Source organism: Sciurus vulgaris, assembly GCF_902686455.1.
Source record: "Sciurus vulgaris genome assembly, chromosome: 17".
Classification (NCBI taxonomy): Eukaryota; Metazoa; Chordata; class Mammalia; order Rodentia; family Sciuridae; genus Sciurus; species Sciurus vulgaris.
The window spans coordinates 25,035,530-25,059,902 of NC_136478.1; the positions used below are offsets into that span (position 1 = coordinate 25,035,530).

A 24,373-nucleotide genomic window follows, 5' to 3' on the forward strand; every position below is an offset into this window, starting at 1 on the left:
CAGCACAACTCTGACTTACCGCCAATAAGTACATAAGTGCTACCATTACTATTGCTTCAGCCTGCCTCGGATGGGATTCCCATGTCAAACCCCAGACGATTCCATAATGGAAAAAAGAAATTGAGGTAAGAAACAGAAAACTGATTGAGGACATTTAAGAAGTGGGAGGAAAGAAAATAATCTATTTGTGGTTTAATCTGAAACCCCAATGATATATAATGTGCTTTAATGAGAAAAGATGGAACAATTAAAAGGAAACTGCCAACAACACTGTTAACAAGACTAGTGACCTTTTTAGCATACTTGAAGAATGATTATTCTTATTGTTTTAACAAATCAAACAATACACTCTTTTTAATTGAGACTTCCATTTAATCCTATCATTTGAATGATTATTGCCTATTTGGAAATGTGCTCATGAACATTACCAAATCACCTTATTTTCCCCTCATTTCCTTATTTAGCTTATAAGTACAATTGGTCCAACATTTTTATAAAATAAATATGCCTTCAAGAGTTTTAAAACTAATTTATTGAAATATAACATCTGTAAGTTATAGGCAGCAAATTTAAAATGTTAAGTTTCTCTTTCAATGATTTATTTTCATTGACAGATAATCAAATTGCTGATAACAGTGTTTCACAACATTGAAGTGTAGAATTCTATAGTCCTTGGGCATAGAGAATATTCCTCTATTTATCTTTGAAAAGGCATTTTTTTTTTTCAAAAGCAAAATCAAGTAATTGCACCTCCTATATCTAATGCATTGCATTTAATGTTAAGTTGATGGCAAAATGAAAAAGACAAGATCTGTATTTTCAGGAGAATTAAAGGAGCAAGCATTCTCAAGGTTACATTGAGCATTTCTCTTTTCAGTTTTGATAGCCATTATAAGCATAATTTAGGTTTCTAGGTACATAATGGTGTAAAGAGGCATTTGTCCTGCCTGCTTTGGAAATAGTAGAAAATACCACATGATAAAGAGATTGTGAAGTTAGCTTGGGACTATGTACAGGCAATTTACAACCAGGGCAGCAGGGAACAAATTGATATTTTTATTTAACAGAAAATATTTCAACCACTGTAGATGGCATGGTATTTGTTAAAGAGAAAAAAAGAAAACTACTGTAAATTGGCTTATATTACAGATTATGTGGCTATCTTTGTCATCTATACTACATGATTTAAATCGACACATGTCTTTCATCTATGAAAGAACTTATTACTTTGTCCTTTCTAGGCGCTTTCTCTGAATTTCATTTATAGATACTGAGACACATTTATGGGAGAGGCTTGTATGTATAATATGCAGTGATTTTGAGAGTTGTATTTATGATCAAGTGGATGCTGGAGATAGGATTAATAAAGTTCCTGATTTTTTTCTAATGACTTTTGAATAAAAATTGAGATGTGCCTAATTAATCACCACAATGTTATTTACTCTGTCAGTCAGTATTTTAAAAGTACCCAGAGGATGCATATTACGTGTGAAGATGTGATAATTTCATTTAAAATTAAGAATGCCTGGTATGAAAAATACTTTTCATGATCCCCCAATGAAAAATCTGAAACACAGCTTTGTAGTCATGGAGAGATAGAAATGAAGGAAAGGTTTCATTAACTCCACAGTCTCTCAAGGCTCCATGGAATATATTCTTACAAAAAAAAAAGGAAAATTATACACAATTATACATTTTAGAGTCTGTTTTTACTTTGTTGTTACCTTCATTATAGAGATTTCTGGGCAAGATCTGTGTTTGGTAGACTCCTAAAATATGAGAGAATTTGATGCTGGTTTTGTTGTTGTTGTTGTTGTTGTTGTTTTTTTTTTCTTTTCCCCCTATCAGCTTGGAACAAAAAGAAGTGGAAAACAAAAAATAACGTGATATTTCTCAGCACTATTGTGATGTCATAGTACTCTCCAGTATTGTCAATTTGAAATATGAGGTATTTTTCCCTAATCTAGCACCATTGGTAACTCAATAGTTTTATTTCACTTTTAAAATTCTGTATTATGACAGTGATGAATATTCTTGTTAATCTAAATGTTTGCAGTTTAAAAGAGATGTGGAAAGATCTGACAAGATGGCTTGTGCCTTATGTTGTATGAAATCAATGTGGAGAGTGATAGTCCTATATTCCACATGTTTCCTGTCAAGATGTCAACAATCCATGGAATAATTCAGTTCTGACTCAGCTTCACAGCCATATGTACCATTTTTTTTTTCCTGTTGTGGTAGTTGTCATTTATGTAATTTCTGTGAAGCTTTCAGCAAAATGAATCGTGAAAAAATATGATCACAAATTATTTCGACAAGAAATTGTGAAGTTGATTTTAAAAGTGAAAACATTATTTCTTCATAAGTCATTGTTGAAAAGACCCTAATTGATTTTAAGTATGAGAATAAACCAAAAAAAAAAAAAAAAACAAAATTGCTACCATGATATAAATGCAAATACATGATCCATTAGTTCAGCTATAATACTTGACATTTAAAGGTGATTTAATCTAATTCAGCCAAATTATATTCAGTAATCTTTTAAGTTGGCTTAAATCAGTAAATTAATATGCATCAAGTTCTATAGGATGGAAAGTTTAGATAAAGTCTTATAAGAAATCTAGACTAAACTCTTAGTAGTGATTAACTCTTGTTCTAGATGGGTCCAAGAGTCAGAATGAAGTGCTAGAAAAAGGTAAGTCAAGAAACAAATTGACTGTCAATTATATTTTGTAATATATTAAACATATACATAATAAAAAGAAATACATTTTTAGGATCATTATATTTGAATTTTTAAAATCATAGTCAAAATGTAATGATTGCATACAAACATATTCCTGTAAGACATCAACTTTGAGCAAGTTTGAAATGCTTAATGATATTTCATCAGTCAAAGGTTGAATAAATAAAAGTTTTGGCTACATATCTGTGACTCTCCAACTGATAGTTCTTTTTGTTATCTTCCCAATTTGCAAGCACCATTTGAATTTCTTTCAGGAAAAACTTTTCTTGTCATCACTCATCACAATACTTCCCATCTCTAACCCACAGTCTTCGACCCTATCTGGAAACTCGGACCTTTGGACAACAAAACAGGTTTCTCATTCTCAGAGAAATTTGGTGCACATCACCAAACGGTCTTTCATTTTTGTGTGCAAATGTTGTTTCTTCAAAAGGAGGAGCAGTGTCCTCTTTTTCATCTCACACAAAGCTGGGCATATTCTTGATGCTTGTTGTCTAAATACATATTTAATAATTGTGGTGTTAGCATATGTTTTATTCAGAAGCATTCATTTTAATAGTGACTGTCTCTTGAGTTGAACTGATTCCATATTTTAGGTTCCTATAGGATGATTTTTTTCTGGTTGCTCTCACATACTTCTTTTTTTTTAAGGATCTTATCCAACTTTTATTTTTTTAATTTATTTATTATTTATCTTTTAATTTTTTACAGACTGCATTTTGATTCATTGTACACACATGGGGTACATCATTTCATTTCTATGTTTGTACACGATGTAGATTCATAGCATTCATGCAATCATATATATATATATATATATATATACCATATATATATATATATATATGGTAATGATGTCTGTCTCATTCCACCATTTAGACTTTAGTTCTCTGAACAGTAAGGAGTTTGTTTCTTTCATGAGGAACAAAAATAAAGGAAACAAGAAAGCCAGTTTTCCTGGCTGCATTAAGAGGTAAGCATGTGCAGTATAATGTATGGAAAGCTTTCTCTGACATCTATTAACCCTCCATCCTTTGAACCAATTTTCTTATCTGAATTTTAATTTCCGCATCTATACAACAGACATTTGTTGACAGGTACTTTTAAAGTAAACTTACTTTTTTACTATGGTTTTGGGATTCTAGAAAACTTGCAGAGGTAATACAGAGTTTAATGAACCCTGCTCTCAATTTTCTCTATCATTAACATTTTTTATTACTATGGTGCATTTGTAACAATTAATAGCCCAATATTGATGCATTATTATTAGTTAACATTCAGACTTTATTCATATTTCCTGAGTTTTTAACCTAATATCCTTTGGCTTTTTCAGGATCCTATTAAGGATACCACATTGTACATGACATTATGTCATGTCTCCTTGGGCTCCTCTTGATTCTGACACTGACTTGAGTTTCTCCTGTTTTTGATGACAATGACAATTTTCAGGAGTGCTAGTCAAATATTTTGTATAATATCCTTCTATTAAAGCTTTGTCTAATGTTTTTGTCATGATTAGACTGATGTTTTGAGTTTTTAAGTGGAAAACTATGAAGTGCCATTTATATCAATCATATCTCATTAAGTATTAGATATGGAAAATGACAAATCCCAAAAATGAGACCTGGGAAAAGGGGAGCGAGGAAAAAAAAAAGCGCCATACATTGAGAGCATTGATCCTTTCCCAATACAGTCTTTCCCAGTGATCAAACAAACCCTGGGGAGAGGTGTCCATCAAATCTAGAAAGGCAGTCTCTGGGAAGAGGACAAAGCATTGACCCTTCCCCAAACAAATCCTTTCCAGATACCAACCACTGACCCAGTAAAATTAATCCCAGCCATTGGTCACAACCCCAGACTTCCTCACCTATCACCCCGTAAACAAACCCCCAATTCTTGAGCGCCCAAGCTGACATGCTCATTAATTAAGTCACCTCTCAGTATAATCTATATGAGCCCAGTACCCTCCTTTGTTCAGTGGCTCATTTTCCACTAGGAAAAAGTGGATTTGACAGTGTTACCCTGTTCCTGCCTGCCCTGTTCCTACATGAAACTTTGCTTCTCAGTAAAAGGCTAAAATGATCCCTAAAGTTTGCTTCCAGTCTGGTCCTTTCATGCTAACATTAAGTGTACCTATTATCAACATGACTTATCATTACTGACCTTGACTTTCCTTCCTGAGGTAGCTTTTGTCAGGGTGATTTACTGTCAAGCAACCCCTTACCCTGTTTCCATACCACACTACTTAGAAAGATTTCTATGTGCAGTTGACCTTAAGGAGTAGGGAGTTACACTCCACTTATTTACATACAGAATATCTACATAATATTTATCTTCCATTTATCTATCAGTAATTCATTTCTATTAATATGGGCTCACAAATACTTTATATATTGAATTACTTTATTTTGTGGCTCATGGGAGCTTTTTCAGTTGGTTTCTGTATCCCCTAAACAAACTTCTATTAATATTTTTTAAAGCACTTCACGACTGTTGGGTACTATAAGATGCTCTAGGCTCATCTTGTATATACCCTTTCCCAGTGCGTGAAGCAGCTCCCTTTCTTCCAGAAGCCCTGTTTTCCCTCATTGGAGAAGGATATTAGAAAACAAGATTTTGCTCCTGAGATGTTCATGGGAATTTTAAAGTTAAAATTGAAAGTTAGAAAGTTTGGTAGAGCTCTCTCGAGTCACCCCCCACCCCCCCGCAGCCTAGGTGTGGCGAACGAGTCGCACACTATTCCGGCCCACGCTAATACTCGCAGCCCTTCTCGTCAAGATGCCTGAGGAAGTGCACCATGGAGAGGAGGAGGTGGAGACCTTTGCCTTTCAGGCAACTCATGTCTCTCATCAACAATACCATCTATTCCAACAAGGAAATTTTCCTTCAGGAATTGATCTCTAATGCTTCTGATGCCTTGGACAAGATTCGCTCTGAGAGTCTGACAGACCTTTCCAAGTTGGACAGTGGTAAAGAGCTGAAAATTGACATCATCCCCAACCCTCAGGAAAGGACTCTGACTTTGGTGGACACAGGCATTGGCACGACCAAGTCTGATCTTGTAAACAACTTGGGAACCATTGCCAAGTCTGGTACTAAAGCATTTATGGAGGTTCTTCAGGCTGGTGCAGACATATCCATGATTGGGCAATTTGGTGTTGGATTTTATTCTGCCTATCTGGTAGCAGGGAAAGTGGGTGTGATCACAAAGCACAATGATGATGAACAGTATGCCTGGGAGTCTTCTGCTGGGGGATTCTTCACTGTATGGGCTGATCATGGTGAGCCCATTGGCCAGGGTACTAAAGTCATTCTCCACCTCGAAGAAGACCAGACAGAGTACTTAGAGGAGAGGCAGGTCAAAGAAGTGGTGAAGAAGCACTCACAGTTCATAGGCTATCCAATCACCCATTATTTGGAGAAGGGATAAGAGAAGGAAATCAGTGATGATGAGGCAAAAGAAGAGAAATGTGAGACAGAGGAGGAAGATAAGGATGATGAGGAGAAACCCAAGACTGAAAATGTGTGCTCAGATGAAGAGGATGATACTGGTAAGGATAAGAAAAAGAAAAGAAAGATTAAGGAGAAATATATTGATCATGAAGAACTGAACAAGACCAAGCCTATTTGGACCAGAAACCCCGATGACATTACTCAGGAAGAATCTGGAGAATTCCACAAGAGCCTCACCAGTGACTGGGAAGACCACCTGGCATTCAAGCACTTCTCTGTAGAAGATCAGTTGGAATTCGGGGCAATTCTGTTCATCCCTTGGCAGGCTCCCTTTGACCTCTTTGAGAAAAAGAAGAGCAACAACATCACCAAACTCTGTGTCTGTCATGTGTTCCTCATGGACAGCTGTGGATGAGCTGATACCAGAGTATCTCAACTTTATTCATGGTGTTGTTGACTCTGAGGACCTGCCCCTGAATATCACCCGAGAAATGCTTCAGCAGAGCAAAATCTTGAAATTCATATGCAAAAACATTGGGAATAAGTGCCTTGAGCTCTTCTCTGAGTTGGCAGAAGACAAAGAGAACTACAAAAAATTCTATGAGGCATTTCCTAAAAATCTTAAGCTTGGAATCCATGAAGATTCTACTAATTGGCTGTGCCTTTCTGAGCTGCTGCATTACCAAACCTCTCAGTCTGGAGATGAGGTGACTTCTCTGTCAGAGTATGTCTCTCACATGAAGGAGACAATGAAGTCCATCTATTACATCACTGGTAAAAACATAGAGCAGGTGGCCAACTCTGCTTTTGTGGAGCGTGTGCAGAAGCGGGGCTTTGAGGTGGTTTATGTGACTGAGCCTATTGATCAATACTATGTGCAGCAACTTGAGGAGTTTGTTGGGAAGAACCTGGTCTCTGTGACCAAAGAAGGCCTGGAGCTACCTGAGGATGAGGAGGAAAAAAAGAAAATGGAGGAGAGCAAGGCAAAATTTGAGAACATTTGCAAGCTCATGAAGGAAATCTTGGATAAAAATGTTGAGAAGGTGACAATCTCCAATAGGCTTGTGTCTTCACCCCTGCTGCATTGTTACCAGCACCTATGGCTGGACAGCCAACATGGAGCGGATCATGAAGGCCCAGGCACTTTGAGACAACTCTACAATGGGCTACATGACGGCCAAAAAGCACCTGGAGATCAACCCTGACCACCCGATTGGGGAGATACTGCGGCAAAAGGCAGAGGCAGACAAAAATGGCAAGGCTGTCAAGGACCTGGTGGTGCTGCTGTTTGAAACTGCGCTGCTGTCTTCTGGCTTCTCCCGTGAGGACCCCCAAACCCACTCTAATCGCATCTACCACATGATAAAGCTAGGCCTGGGCATTGATGAAGATGAAGTGACAGCAGAGGAACCCAGCAATACTGTTCCTGATGAGGTACCCCTTCTTGAGAGTAATGAGAACGCATCTCACATGGAAGTAGATTAGGAGTTGCCACTGAGAAATCTGCCCTCTGTATAGTGTCCCTCTGGCTTCTACATTAGCTGTGAATGGCCCTTTCCCACCTGGCTTCCTCTGTTGACAGATGTTCTAGTGATTTTTCTCCTGTCCTTTGTGTCTTAAGGCAAGAAAAAGGGCCTTCAAGTCCCCCATCCCCTACCTAGTTTGGCAGCAGGGTTGGATGTTGTATTGTGTTTTTTGTTGTTTTATTTTGTTCCAAAGTTAAAGTATGCAAAATAAAAAAAAAAAAGTTCTGGTATACACCCTATTATAAAATATGAAAATAGAACTAAAAAATGAAACAAAAAGGAAAAACATAATAAATACGTATTTCAATACATCAATATCCGTACATCAATATCTCCACATGACCAAATTCAAGGGACCATTCTCTTATTTTCACAGTCTCTTGCCAGCTTTTGATGGGTGCACCTCTCCTACTCATTTGAAAGTCTTTCATCTCGTACTGAGAACTCCATTTCAAATTTCTTGCAACATTTTCTACTTTTGTTCACCTTAAACTATTCCAATCCTTTGTGATTGAATTAGCTCATGCTTTCCCCTTGTCCATGGGTTTTCATGTCATCTATAAATGTATCAACTCAATGAATATCTTTTGTTCAAGATTTTTCCACTGAAGTCTAGAGTCATGCATCCAAGTGCCTTCTTAAAACATCAGCTTTAAGGTCTCAAAACCATCTCAGGCCCAACATTTCCCAAAAGGATATTGGATTTTCTCTCTCCCTATCCTTTACTATCCTAGAAAATAGTTTTGCTATATAAATATAATGATGAGTTATAGTTTAATTTAGTCTTTCCACAAAATTTGTGAGTTTTAAGTGCCATTATATTACATTTAGAACAAATTTCAATTACTTATCCTGCTTCAATTCTTTATTATTCTCCCATTAAATTGCTTACTTGGATTCTTTTCTGATTGTCATGAAGTTTTTCCTTGCCCTAAGGTTTAACTTACTCTTTGTTCTGCCTGAAACACCATTCCTCATATACCAAATGTCAGATATGACTGCTTTTTTTCTTAATTTAAGGTCTTGCATTGACTATGTTCTCCCCAAGGGGAAACTGCATGATTACTTTCTCCTATCACATCATCTTAGATACTTCCTTCTAGCATACCAAATGGACATTTGGTAATCCTCAGGCCTATTTCCCACTTATCTCTGTGTGTACATCTTGGGTACATGAACATGTAAAGGCTAAGAAGTCCAGAACTCTGTCTGACTTACCTATTGATGAAACCCCCATGCCTAGCATACTGCCTGGAACATATGTCATACCACTGAATATCACTTAATGGATAAATGAAGACAGAAAAGAGTATCACTGGACAGTTAACCTATGAAAATTAAGTGAAAACATATCCTGCTAATTTCTAGAAATAAATTTGACACTCTCCCTATTTTGAGAAATTCACACATCACATGTACCTACTAAAATAAATAAGATAGAATCACATATTCATAAAATAAATAAATGCAATACACTCCCTAATTAGTATAAGAGAGAATAATTTAAAAGTAATTATTATGTCCTGGAGAAGTAGAGCCCAATTAATTACCAATTGTGTACTATAGAATACAAAAGCATTTCTATCAGAAGAACCCCCATATATGAGACACTGGAGTTAAAGCTCAAATTATTTTAATTATCATCTGGTGTTGGCTTGAGTGAGTTACTTTTTCACCAAATTGTCATATTTTTATAAAGGAAAAAAAGTATAAAGTGATCAATGAGGACAAAAATATTTTGAATAGCATAGAATCACCTGTATTAATATTCACAATCGTTCTCTGCACATTGTATTGAGATGAGGGTTTTACAGATCAGCATTCAATATATGCCAGTTTCTAAGACCATTCTGTTATCATTTTCACATTTCTGTGGTTTCTAATCTGTGAAAGGAAACAGGAGACAGACAGACACACACACACACACATACACAACATAATACATATATATATTTCACATATATATCATTCATATATATATATACACATACATATATGTCACTTCACTAATTATTTGAAAATGGTATTGCTATGATTTTATAGCTATATTGACTGTAACTTTTATGTCAAAGGAATTAAAACGTTGTTATCAGTAAATTTTGTGATTTGTTGCTATTGTCACAAGAATAAAATACATAGTAGCATATTCCAGGCAGATAAATATCTTCTCATGGATTTTACAGAATGACAAATGGTATATTTAAAATAAAAGCAAAATGACTTCTTTTTCTTCAGAGATGAAATGATTGAGACATTTGTATCTATTTATATCATTGAGACATTTATATCTATGCATTTGAATTGCCAAAGAAGATGGTGGATATGTAGGCTCTTGAACTAGTTAATGCTTGTTTTTAAAAGTCCATGTGAACACAAAATGAGTTACACTCTGCTATTTTAATATAGATATCTCTGTTCATTAGTGTAGTTTAGCACCTTCTACATGGTTTTACTACAGACATATTTGGGGGGACTTGCCATTGGGTACATTGGCTATTTTTAATGGGTTTTCTGTCTGCTTCCTACTGATGGGAAAGGAAAGTGTGTTGTTTGTGAAAGAATGAACTTTTTTTTAAGCTGTTTTAAAGAGTGAACATTTTTTAAGCTGTAAGCTGTTCTAAAGAATGAACATTTTTTTAAGTTGTTTTATCTCAACTCCCTAAGGTCTCCCGCCCATTGTCTTAACTCCCTAAGGTCACCCTCCTGGTTATCTTAACTCCCTAAGGTCTCCCTCCCAGTGATGGGAGCAAAAGCCCCTAAAGCTGTGCCAGGAAATAGCCCCAAACAGAGAGTAAAAGAGTAAATTGAGCCAGATAACTAGATAGTGCTCAAACAGTAGGATTACCAGAAACTATTGACCAGAATCTACGCCCTGTTGTAAAACATTGTAAAACATGTTGTATGTTATCAGACAACTCAGACCCCCTTTGGAATTTCCCGGCAGCTTTGTTCCCCCATTTTTCTTTTTTTTTCCTTTTTCTCCCTTTCATGTGCGACCCCTCCCGATGTGTGGTTTTCTGCCTTTATAAACTTGTAAGATTTTCTGCTAGGGACTCGACCCTTGGACTCCTGTGTGAGTCACGAGTCGGGTCCCAGCGCGCTGGAATAAACACCTCTTGCGGTTTGCATCAAGTGACGCCTCCTGTGGTTGATTGGGGTTGCCGTCGTCGGAGGGATAGAGTCGGGGTCTCCTTTTTGGAGGTCCTTCAGTTTGCTTGTTTTGTTGGACATGAATACTTTATTTCTGATAAAATATACATACATACTACTCCCATTATATGGCTTGTCATTTAACATCATTTACATTATATTTTGTAGCACAGATTGGTTTATTTGCTTTTTTTAAAAAAATACCAGTTTGTGGAACTAGAGATATAGCTCAGTTGGTAGAGTGCTTGCCTGTCAAGCACAAGGTCCTGGGTTCAATCTCCAGCAGCGCAAAACAAAAACAAAAACAAAAACAAAAAACCCAATTATAAAAATATATAATTCAGAAACAGGCAGATAGAAACAATGCATGAGATAAGGTGCAGTAGTAGAGAAATGTAGTTTCTATTTCCTTTCCAGGATCCCCAACATCCAGCACCCTGGGGTTCACTAATCAAGAAACTTTATAAACCCATCAGTTTGCATTTCTATGGAGGCTTCATTATATAGGAATGATTGATGAAATCATTGGCTATCGGTGATCAAGTCAACCTTCAGGTTCCATTTCTCACCACCCCAGAGGATGGAGATGAGAATTCCAACCCTCTAGTCACAGGATTCTTCTCCATGACAATGAGCCCCCATCCTGAGTCTATTCTGGAGTCCCCTCAACAGTAATCTCATTTGCATACTAAAAGACACTCACCACTTGGAAATTTTAAGGGTATTAGGAGCTGTATGACAAGAAATGAGGGCTGAAATCAAATATATATTTCTTATTATATCATATCTATGCCCTGGTCTTTGACCCCCAATCCCTTACAGCAAAATAATCATAAAAATCATAAGATCCTCATAAAATGCTAGAAGTCTTTTCAATCATTAATAATTAATCCAATTCATTGTCATATCATACGAAAGTGATGCATTGTGAGTTAATTTCAGTTTGCAGACTTTTATTTGGAGATGTTATAATGGTCTATTTTGACCTGAAATTCTGTGTCCCCACAAAATTCATATGCTGAAATCTAATGCTCAATGCAATAATGTTAAGAGGTAAGACCTTTAGGAAATGATGAGTTCATAAGGATGGAGACCTTGTGAATATGATTAGTGCCTTTTGAAAAAGGGCTGAGGGAGCTTTTTTGTTCCTTCCATAATGTGAAAATATCACAAGAAGGTACCATCCATGAAGCACAAAGCAAACTTTCTCCTGACTCCAAATTCACTGACACCATGATCTTGAACTTCGTAGGTCCAAAAACTCTGAGCCATAAATGACTGTTGTTTATATATAATCATTTTAAGGTACTCTGCTATAGCAGTCTAAACAGACTAAGACTCATTCTAAAAGCAGTAGTAGACTCAGCTACCTTGTAGTTCACCCTTTTGGACACACGGTATCATGGAGTTAAGAGAAAATATCATCTCCTGTTCTGGTTTTAGAGGATTAATATAGTATTGAATTTCTATCATTACAGAACTCATTTATTCACTCTTTACCCTAAGTTACTATCTTTGTCTCTTATGTCCCAACTTTTCCCCCTTGGTAGGGATGTTACATGTGGCTGTTATATGGGGGTTTAGATTGCAGGCAGCAGTACTATTCTAGAAAATCCCTCCCTCTAAATTCATTCTCATTCAGTTAAGATTATATAGTTGCAGGATCAATGAGCTATTTTTACCACCAGACTAGATAACCAAATTCACTATCAAATTTATAATTTTTTGCTTAGGAATCATACCTGCTTCCAGTATTTGTAGTAACAATCCTGGTCCTATGACCATTACATCCAACAGAAATAATAATAATAATAACAACAACGACAACAATAATAATAAATTAATGCTGGGATAAAATGAAAACATGGATTAAAAAGGAAATAAATGTATAGTCATTATATCAACCTTCTTTGGCAAAAATTTGCAAAATCATACCACATCCATCTCCATTTATTCTTCCTCAAACCCACCAAAAAAGGAAAAGAATATAGTCACAAAAGGCCCAAGAGTGTGGCTCCTTTTGTATGAATAGTGCAGAGTAGGCAACTATATGGAGAAAAAAAAAGTCAGGATGGGATGGGTTGGAGGAAAATGGGAAAGGAATTGTGAAAGGATACATAAAAATAAGAGTAAAATTACAAAACTCCTAGAAGAAAACAAGAGGTAAAACTTTGTGACCTTAATGGTAATGACTTAGCCATCGCACCATCTTAGATATGATAGGATGTCCTTCTGGGGTGATGAAATGTTTTAAAATTGATTATGAGGATGTTTGCAGAACTGTGAATAGAATATTCATCTGTACAACACAAGTTAGTAAATTGTATGGCATGTGAAATACATCTCAATAAAGTTTCTAAACTGATGTTTTAAAGATTTATGTTAAATACCCAGATATATAAAATCCTACCTATTAAATATCAAAGTCAGGGGAAATCAATAAAAAATTCTGACCAAAAAATAATGAATTTCTGAGTACACTAAGACAACAATGTATTTTAGGTATTAACGAATCAGCCCGATTTTCAATTTTGTCATTTTTTTTTTTAAGTTCCTTTTTCATGACTTGGTTAGCTAGCATTCACTCCATCTAAACCTCATCATTCTCTGTTTGCAAAATATATTGGCCTCTACCCATTTAGTGACATAGAGAACTCGAGAAACTTTGCGGAAAGAAGTAAATCAGTTTCAACTCTTGCTAGTAGTAACAATTCCCTTTGATTTACAAGTTAATCTGAGCCAGTCCTATAAGAATAACCTCTTGTTATTAGGTGTGTCTACTGGGCCAGCTCTGCTGGCAAACCTTGTCTACCCACAGAAAATGAAGAGGAATGAGTGAGTAGGGACAGAAGATTTCAATTTATCACCCATGCCACATCACATGCCTTCAAGTCTCTTTCAAAATTAAAGGTTGTATTTTTTCACCTTTGGTTTAAGAAGTCAAAGAAATTTCAGTGAGCACATGGTCATGATTTTATACAAGAAATATCTGGTACTTTTCCAAATTAATTAAAACCTTTGGAACATCTTCTCTGCTTTGGTAATGAGTCCACTTATACTGTTAAAGTTATGCATGCTAATCTCACACTTTTTCATTATTTAATTGTTATTTTTCATTTTCCTAATTTTATATGGAAAGTGGTTTTCTTCCAAGTTATATAATTTGTGAATAACTGCTGATATTCCTAATTGATGCTCAGTTTTCTTAAATATATTAATAGCAATAAATACACATTGGGATGCCACGTCCAAATACTTGGATTTGGAAATTCCCTCTACCACTGTGGAACTGAATTAATACAAAGTCAAACTGAAACCTGGAAGACGTTCTTTCATATAAGAGAATGAACACAGTTTTTGTGTTCAGAAAGGTTAAAAACAACAAAAAACTGTTCACCTCTTTATTTTGGGGTGACATCAGCAAAGTATTTAAATTCCTTAAACCACACATTCAAAAATTTTAAGACAAGGGGTCTTATATCTCCCTTGGATATTTTGTAGGGGATTAAATAAAATAATAAATAAAGAATTAGCAAAAAAAAAAAAAAATTAGCACTATGTCTTTAGCAGAAACTCAGAAAATGTTTTTTAACTCCCTTCTTTCTCTGTGGATTTATAATATTGTGTTTCTTGTTTGCATGCAATACCCATCTTCCAGAAGCTTATGATTCAGTCTGGGAATAAAATGAAAACAAACACATACAAACCAACAAAGAAACACATGGGATTCTATTATAAGTCGAACAGTGATGTGGAGATCAGGGTGAAAGGTGATACAGGAGAGGTTAGAATGAAATAAGCTCTTCATTATTATTATCAAAGAGTAGGGAGGGATATATGTTGTTGTTGTTGTTGTTGTTGTTATTTGGTACCAGAGTTGAACTCTGGGTCTCTCAACCACTGAGCCACATCTCCAGTCTTATTTTGTATTTTATGTAGCGACAGGAGCTCATGAGTGGCTAGCTTTTTCTGAGGCTGGTTTTGAATTTGAAATCTCCCTGCCTCAGCCCCCTGAGCTGCTAGGATTCCAGGTATGTGCCATCATACCTGGTAGGAGGGTTACATTTTAAGTAGAGGAAGTACAGAAAAAAAAAAAAAATCAAGAATAAAATGTATATAAACTGTTCAAGGACAACAGGATAAGAACTGAATAGTCTCCTGGTTAATGTGACAGACAGAAGTAGACAAGAGAGGAAGGGAAGACAGAAGTAATTAAGATGATAGAAGGAAAAGGCAAAGATCATTTAAATTTTTTGAGTTCAATTGAAAATGTAGTGTTACCACTGAGGAGAAAAAAACATGAAGGAGAACAAAGGGTTACTTTAGAGACTGCTATGTTATTGTCCTTATCTTTTTAGATATCTAATGCATCCTGTAAAGTGTGTCAGGTCAGGATCACAGGAATGGAATTCCTGTATCTAGGTTCTGTTTTACTATTATCTGTGTGCAATAGGGTACACTTTTAATCTCTCAGAAGTTGTTCCTTTTACTATATAGAGTGGGAACACAGCTCATTGAGAGAGTTGTTTATGAGAATCAATGAGTTGACATAAAATATTTGTCATAGTTTTGAGCCAGAAATATTCTGAATCTTTCAAAACCATATATTCTTTTCTTCTTCTATTAAACACACACACACACACACACACACACACACACACACACACATTTAGTGTTATGGCTAAAAGGTAAATAAGGAAATAAACTTAGTAACTTGGGAAAAAAAGTTTCTTATGGGTAGGATTTAAAAATATTAATAGGTTTAGTTTGTGTCACGTAAGTTCCATTATTTAAATGTCTGTTTACAATAGAGCCATTTTTCAGGAAAGCTCTTGGCAAAACTCCACGATAGCTCCATTAAAGAGAAGTTAACCATTCTCTTAGATGGCTCCAAAGATCTTTTCATCCTTCAAAAGTGAAAAGTTTGGTTTCAGGTACTTAGAGGATTCCAATTATGGTTTCTCCCACCCAAACAGACATGCTTTGCAGCTAAATCACCCCTTCTAGTTTGGCAATTTCTTTCAGGAAAAAATATAAAATACCCCTCAAATTGTTAAACAAGATAATTAGAACTGCTAGAACTGAGCTGATAATAGGCATGGGAATTTTTCAAGGGCATCCATGTCAAAAACTGTATTTAATATAGGTCCAGGGTTTGTGAAAAGCTGTATAAAGGGAAATGTTGCCACTTTGGATCCCTGGGGAGTTCAGTCCTTTGCCAACATGAATGAACTGCATTGTGCACCATTCTCTGCTCCATTTCTAAGTCAAACATTGAAGTGGTGAGTGTTAGTCTGTTTCTTATATCTTCACAGTTAGCAACTTGAAAAAGAAATAGAAAAGGAAATGAATTCCGAGCCTTTTAATGTTACACGTTCAGAACGCTAACAAGGGATTGCTCTACCCAAAAGAAAGATAGTTAAAATATTATGTAAATCAGCACTTCCCAAGGGCAATAAGAAAACATTCCACAATGGCAGCATGTCGTACCAGAATGATCTTTTTTTGAAGAAATACATTATTTTAATTGACAATTAATTCCCCTTAGTAAGTAGTAAGTACTTTCCAATATTATGAATGGACAGAGAAATGAAAATTCCTTAAATAACCTCTCATGTTTTTTTTTTTTTTTTTAATCAATGCACCCTCTGATAATTAAAAAATGGCTCAGCATTTACATACATCTTAGTAGATACATATGGCAGTAGGGACATTTAACAACAAAACGTCCCCTAGACTCAGACTGCCGGGCAACACGTAGACTTGGAAAACTTCAATTATCTTTACTCTTTCTTCTTTGGTGATCAGACAGACAGGTAGAAGGTGTAGCACATTCTTTCAACCATCTCTGAAGGAAAAAATGCAATGTGTGAAATGAGATGCATTTAAATTAAATCGCAGGAGGAAGCTGCCATTCTTTAGCAACTTCACCCCTTGCTATTTCCTATTATTCCTCCACCCTAAATACAGCCCAGAAGATTAAGTCTCCAAAAGTGAGGTTTGAAGCTCTAAGGTTTTCATCTTAGCTCTGTCTTTCACCCACACTAAATATGTCCTGTGAACCCTGACAAATCATTTAGCAATACAGAAGTTTCATTTTACCTAATCTAAAGGTTCTTTATACTTTCAAGCTATACAAATATTCAAGACCTGCTGTCACTGATGCTTATGAGAAAATTTATCTATGTTGGCCAAATAATTCAGTTCTTCTGCTTCTATAAACAAAAGAAGACTCCCTAAAGGAAGATTATTTCCTTAGGCATGCTGAATGGGTTCAACAAAATTTAATGCGAAGTAAATATACCTAAAATGGATTTCCAATCCTGGTGAAGACAGAGTTATGGATAAGCTAACATACAGTCCACCCATAAAACAACTGTATTGACGGATGAAATTTATGAAGCAGCTATTTGCAGGCAGGGGCAAGAGAGAGAAGGAAAATGCATGATGTAAATACTGCATTTACCCTGGATTCTGATGTATTTTACAAATTTTGTCTGGCCACACAGACAGCAATGTCTCACTGGGCCGAAGAAAGGGATCAGATTTTGGGACAATTAAACAGGAAGACATATGTGGGGCAGAAAAGCACCAAGATATCTGTATAGGGACCTTCTTGAGTCTTTGAATACTGTTCCACCCATGCAGCATGAGACTCTGTAAGAACTGGCAGAAGAGTTTTCTTTATGAAGGCAAGACAGTCCCAGGAAGGCTTAAAGAGCTAATCAAACATATAAATAGGTATCACTGAATACTCAGTCATTCAATTAAAATCCAGAAAGTCTTCTCCTTTATAAATAGATCTGATGTAGCCTCAGAATGAGAGTTACTCCACATCATTCCCAAACTAGCTTGAAAGTAAAGAAGCTGATCAAAACAATAAATTAAATTCAGAACACACAAAAATGAAAGCTTTTGAAAGGAAATAGGAATTCTCACATTTATGGCATACACATGGTGCTGCTTAAAATATTGCATCCCAGGACCAGGAGCCACAGAACGATGACACTATTCTGGGAGTTAGCAGAGTAGTGATTTCCAGGGACTGTATAAGTATGTTAAAAGAATTAACAGAAAAGAAGGAAATGATGTAGGGAAATACATGCATAAAGTGCAAAATGGAAGAAAAAAAAGTTATGGAACTAAACTTGTCTCCTAAATTGATAGAAATATTAATCTAGAAATTAAAAAGCAAAATAAACCCCTAAAACATAAACTACAGCAATAACATAGAGCAAATCTAAGTACAATAGTGCTGAAATAACTAAAAACCAAAGAAAAAAAATTCTTAAAAACAACCCAAAGAGGAGGAAAAATACAAGACAGTATTGATAAGGATAGGTACTAGTGCTTCGTTAGAATAATGCAAATGAGAAGAAACATTTTTTAACTTGCTAAAAATAAATATTCATTCTTGAGTTCTTTATACAGAGAAAATGACTTTACTAGTGTAGAAAACTAAAGACATCTTCAGTTTAAGAGTCTAGAAAATTTGACACCTGCAAAATGGAAGTGAAAGAAATGTTAAAATGACTAAGTTTAAAAGAAGGTGATTTCAGATACTGCATGGTGCCACATAAATTATCAAAGAGAGAGGTAAATGAGTGTGTAAGTACATAGGACTGATCTTATTTTAAAAAATCTTTAGTGCATAATTGACTTTAAAGGAAAATGATAACATTATAACTGGGGTTTGTAATAAATTTAGATATAGAATAGAAACAACCAAAACAGAGAGGAAGATGGTTAGAAATTGGGTTTATTAAAGATCTTTATGTATGAAGTGACAAATTTGCATCAGGGTACAATGTAGCTATTAAGATAGAATATCATAATCCCTAGATATACAGCTAAAAGAAAAACAGACAAAGCTACAAAAGTGAATAGAATAGAATGATAAAAATGTACTTAGCTAATCTAAATGAAATCTGAAAGATGAAGTAAGAACAGATATAAAACTATTTTTTAAGTTGCATAATGGTAGACAGAAAAGCATAGCAATAATTGTATTACATGAAAATTCATTAAAAGTCCAATTGAAAGAAATTCTCAGATTAGGTCAAAAAGTGAGACCCAACTTTCTGCTGTTTAGCAGAGGTGCTACATAATCATCTGTAGGTAGTTTAAAGGAAAGCCATGGAAACAAGAAGACAAAGCACTTATGCCCATGTTAACATCTGACACAGTAGAATTGCAGAGTAAAAGCTTATCAGGAGCCAAGAGGGCATTTCACAATGACAAATTCACAAGAAGGCATATGTATAGTTGATAGGAGTAGAAAGAAATTCAGTAAAGACAGATATCTAAACAAAACTGATAACCTAACAGGGATTTATAGAATACTTTGTACAACAAATATTGAATATTGCACAAATAAGAATGTTCAAATTGATAGACCATATTTTAAACTATAGTACTAGTCTCATGAATTGCAAAGTTTTGACTCTGTTTGCTCCAACTATGACAGAATTAAATTAGAAATCAAAAGAACGAGTTTTGGAAAATCTTAAAAAGTGAAATCCAGCAAGACACTCATAAATAACTTATGATTAAAACAAGAGCTAAGAAAACTAGAGAATACTCAGAATTGAGTGATAATTATAACAGCATGAAAGAATATGTGTGATATCCCTATAGCGGTATAAAAATAAAAACAGAAAAGGCATTTAACAAAAGTATAGCTTCAATTGCTTTTATTAGAAAAGAAGGAAGACATACTTATTATTGATACAGAAATAGCATACCCCTCACAAAATAAAACAAAGCAAAATAACCTTAATGGGCCCATAACTAGAATGACCAAAGGGGAAGCAAAGGAGAGAAAAACACAATTCCAGGAAAAGAAAAAGGTAGGTAGCAACAATATAGAAACTAATTATGAACAATTTGATGACTAAAATCTGAAAGCTCATACAAAAAGGATACTTTCATTGAAAAACATAAATTAACATACTGACACAAGAAGAAATAATTAAAATAACTATTTCCTAAAGATATTGAGTTTTTATAATTAACAATCTTCCTACAAAGAAACTTTCAGGTGTAGATGACTTCACTACTGAATTCTAGAAAACGTTAACAGTAAGAATCATAAAACCTTTTAGAAAATAGTAGAGGAGAGAACTCATTCTAATTCACTTCATGAGGTCAACATGACCTTGATAAGAAAAAATTCAAAAGAATATATCAAGAAAAAAAAATACTTCAAATCAGTATCCTCAGGCATAATTAACAAAATATTTTTCATTTAAATGTAGCAATACATAAAAAAGATTTAGAAAAATACATTATGACCAAGTTGAGTTTATCTCTAAATGGAAAACAGCTTTAACATTTGAGATCCATCACTGTAGTTACACCATATTAATGGAATAAAGGAAAAACTAACAGTTACACCAATAGATACAGAAAAAGCATTTGACAAAATTTAACTCACATTCACAGTAAAATTTCACAGTAAACTAGAGGCAGGGAGGGAAAGGAAATGTTCTCAAGCAGATCGGGGTATCTATTAAAATCCTAACTGCTCTCATGAAACTCAATATTGAAAGACTAGTGATACCTCTCTAGTAAGGTAAGATTGGCTGCCCTGACCGGGGCTACTTAACATTGTCCTAGGTATCTTATCTACAGCAGTAACAGTAAATAAGTCAAGAACATACAGATTTAAAATATAAGATTAAGAAGATAAAGTACTCTTTATTGTATATGGAGGAATTTCAAAGAAACATTAAATACCAGAATAAGTGAATTAGTGAATACCACCTTCTATAATAATGTATAAATATCAGTTTCATTTATATAAACTAATAATGTACAATTGACAAACCAAAATTTTAAAATGCATTTACAACAGCATCGGAGATCATTAATCATATAACATAACATTTAACAAAGAATGTGCAAGCCATGATACAAAAAAAACTACAAAGACTAGACAAATTTTTAAAAATCTTCAAAATATTGGAAAGAATATTTCTTGTTACTAGACTGCAAGAGACAATATTATCAGTAAGTCAAGACAGTTCCTAACAAAATCTCAAGAGAAATTCCTATTTGAAATTAAAACTCCTTATTTCTTCTTTGTTTCCTCCATTTTTTTTTTCTTTTATCATTTTTATTTCCTGGCTTTCAAATATTAGCATCATATAAACAAATGGTTAGGTAGGGATAAATATTTTGATAGATTATTTGTCAGGTTGTTTTCAAAGCACTATCTCTAAATATGGGAAACAAATTAAAAGTCCAAATTATCAACCATATGAAAGAGTCATTAAATTTTTTCCCCATATTATAAGCAATAAACTTAAGACATGGACAAGCTTTGTCACTTGCCCAAAGTCACACAGCACAGGAATAGAGAAGTCAGGATTCAATTTCAGTTCCAGTCAAAGCCAGAGTTTGAGCAGGAATTATACAACCAGTAGGGTCAAGTGATCTGTAGTCTTGTCACAGAATCATTCATGAAACTGTTATTACTAAGTCAACATTTCTTTTTGTCATCAAGTCCAAGGAAATTCAGTTACAATAGAAGCATTTACCACAGTTACATTTTCATCATAACTAACACAAGCTAATATTCTGTATAAAATTACTACCATGAATTAACTTTATGTCTGCAGAAAATGGGATTGTATGTAATTACTGATTTCTATTCACAATATAAAAGCAAATTATCTTCACCAACATAAATGCACCATAAATTGTTTTGAGGCATAATGAAGAAATGAATTTCTGAAAGAAATATGGACCAAATCTGCCAAATTATTGTAAATGATAGCCCCTTTAAAATTAGGGCATGTAATTGCAATTGGAAAATGTTATCCTTTTAATGGTTACATTATTATTTGGGTAGACCAATAATCCTATTTGCTGATGTTCCATTTCTAGAGTATTGACAGGTTTTGCACATGTTAATATCAAAATGCCATCAAACTTATATACAGAATGATTTACTGTTTTCAGTATCAGATTTGTCATAATAAAGTGTCACCCATAAGTGTAACATAATGACATTTTAATTGAGAGAAGATGCTTTGGTGAATAAAAAAGAAAGCTATTTTTCTTTGGATATTTCTGAGATTGTTGACAATTTTCAGCTGAGTATACTTTCAATTCAAAAGATTGTTCTAACATATGGCCACATGCATTTAATCTTAATGAGTGAAAATAACCTTTACTACATGACATTTTAAATCAAATAGAATAATCAGCCTTATTTCAGCACAGTATTTTATAACAATTACCTACTATATTTTGCATAAGAATGGAACATCTGCATCACAAACTGTCACAGATAATAAAAGTATGATGATTTTATTGTAAAACTCTCATATTATCTAATAGAAGGGATCATCTATGTTATAGAACCAATTCCAGCTAAGCAGTAGTACCCAATTAAAATATTTTTAAATCAAACTTTCATTGCACTCAGTGAGTGACTTGAGAGAATCAATGAATTAACATCACCATTTTTGCACACTGCATGCTCATTTAACTAAGATATATATTAAGATATATATGCAAAGTTTCTTATCAGTTTAGTAGTATTTCTCCAGCACTCACTTCTCTGACCATGATTTTTCTATAAATATATATCCATCCACTCCAATACATACACACACACACACAGAGATAGGCAGGGACTGTGTTATATATTGTGAAGCACCCATTTAAGAAAATTCCTCTAAGTATGTTGTTTTTAAAGGGTACACAAACCAGAGTACTTTGAAATACTATAATTTAATGACAACATAATGCATATAAATTCATAAAGAGCCATCATTCTGATAAAAGGGAAAACATCAGTCCAAGAGGTTATTCCTAAGTTGAATGATGGGGAAAATAATTCAAAATCATTCTCCCCAAATTGTAAATGTCCAGAGTATTGGAAAACAAATTGTTTTTAATGAAATAGTAATTTCATGGTGAAGGAATTAAAATATGCTATTTTGGCCTATTGACAATTGAAGTTAAAGGCACTGGGGAAAAAAAGCAAGTGCAAGAAGATCACTATAACCTTAGCATTGTTCCTTAAAAGCAGAAGACAAAGCTCCCATGTGGACACCCTCCCTATATGTACATTCTGAACTCCCTTTCTGACACTTCTTCTGCTGTGCTGTCATTGGGTTTTATTGATATAGTATCTAGGTTTGTTTGGCACATTTTCCTCCCTTGTTTTCTCATATTGGTCAGATATCAGTGGGACTCTGAGATATTGCAGATTTCCTCTATTGGCTTATAGTGTCCCTGTAGATTTCCAGTGTATCACCTCCCAGACTTCAGTAGCCTGAAGTCTTGGAGGAACTTGATAATGCAGTGCTTCCGAAGAAGGCTGCCCCTAGCCCATTACTGGGTCCAGGGCTGGGGGCTGGTTCTGCATGGAAATCCTCTCACTGGGCAGGCCTGCTCTGAGAAGCTGGCTGTAGACAGGACCTGCCACCGCCGGAGGGAGCCAGGCTGCTCCGGGAAAGCCTCTCCCTGTCCTGCCTTGGTCCTAGAAGCTGCCTGCAAGCTGGGCCCTCCTCTGGGTTCAGGGCTTGGGGTTGGCTCTGTGCAGAAACACCCTCCCTATAGTAGAAGGAAAGGCAGGCCCCTTATCACCAAGGACTGGAAGTGGAGACAGAGGAGCTGAAAAAACCATGTTCTAAAAACTTACTTCTTAAGCCTTCCCATATAATACAGTTCTTTGTCACATTTTACTTTTCCTTGTTCAGTTCAGTGTATTACTACTTGACCATGCTGCTTTGGATCTTTATTTCTTTATATGAAATGTATTTGTATAAAATAAATTTGTAAGCTTTTCTCTTGTTAATCTATCTTAGGTCAATTTAATTTTCAGGCTCAGCCACAACTAAAGGAGGATACAGTTGGAGATTTTTTTAACCCCTAGGATGACAGAGAAATCTAACTAAACATATAGAAATCTAACAAGTATATGGAAACCTAACTAAATATGTAGAAAACCAGTTTCATTTTATAAAGACAAAAGGGATACTGAGGAAACTATGTATTGGTTTAAATTATGTATTTCATTTTGTAAAGACAAAAGGGATACTGAGGGAAAAATACATTTGTTTTCTTTTAAAACATGGATTATTTTAACACTGATATGAAAATGACAATTCTGAAATAAATTATGGTAATAATTACTAAGTATTTCCACTTTGTCATGATAATTTATATTTTATATATATAGTCCCCCCCCCATGTGTGGGGGGAGATTAGATTTACTGATAAACTTAATTTTTTCTCTATTTTATCTGAAATTCCACCTTCTAGTCCCCACTATATAAACATTTCCAAGCTTATGAAAACTAGACTAATGAAGAATTTATTTTAAGCCACTTATTTTCATCTTTAGTCTTCAAAACCTCTCAAAACTCCTGAAAGGTTTTTAAGGAAAAATAAAATCACCAAAAATAACAGCTAGCAATACGGGAACTTAGTACAACGAATTGAGCTTCATTTTACTTACCTGGTCAGAAATATGCCTACT

General features: G+C 34.8%; 1 pseudogene across 1 annotated transcript; it reads left to right on the forward strand.

Moving 5' to 3' along the window:
- The first annotated feature begins 5,503 nt into the window (after positions 1-5,503).
- On the forward strand, positions 5,504-7,684 carry LOC306647763 (heat shock protein HSP 90-beta-like; annotated as a pseudogene). The gene has a single exon. The product of its transcript is annotated as a heat shock protein HSP 90-beta-like (transcript).
- The last annotated feature ends 16,689 nt before the right edge of the window (positions 7,685-24,373 follow it).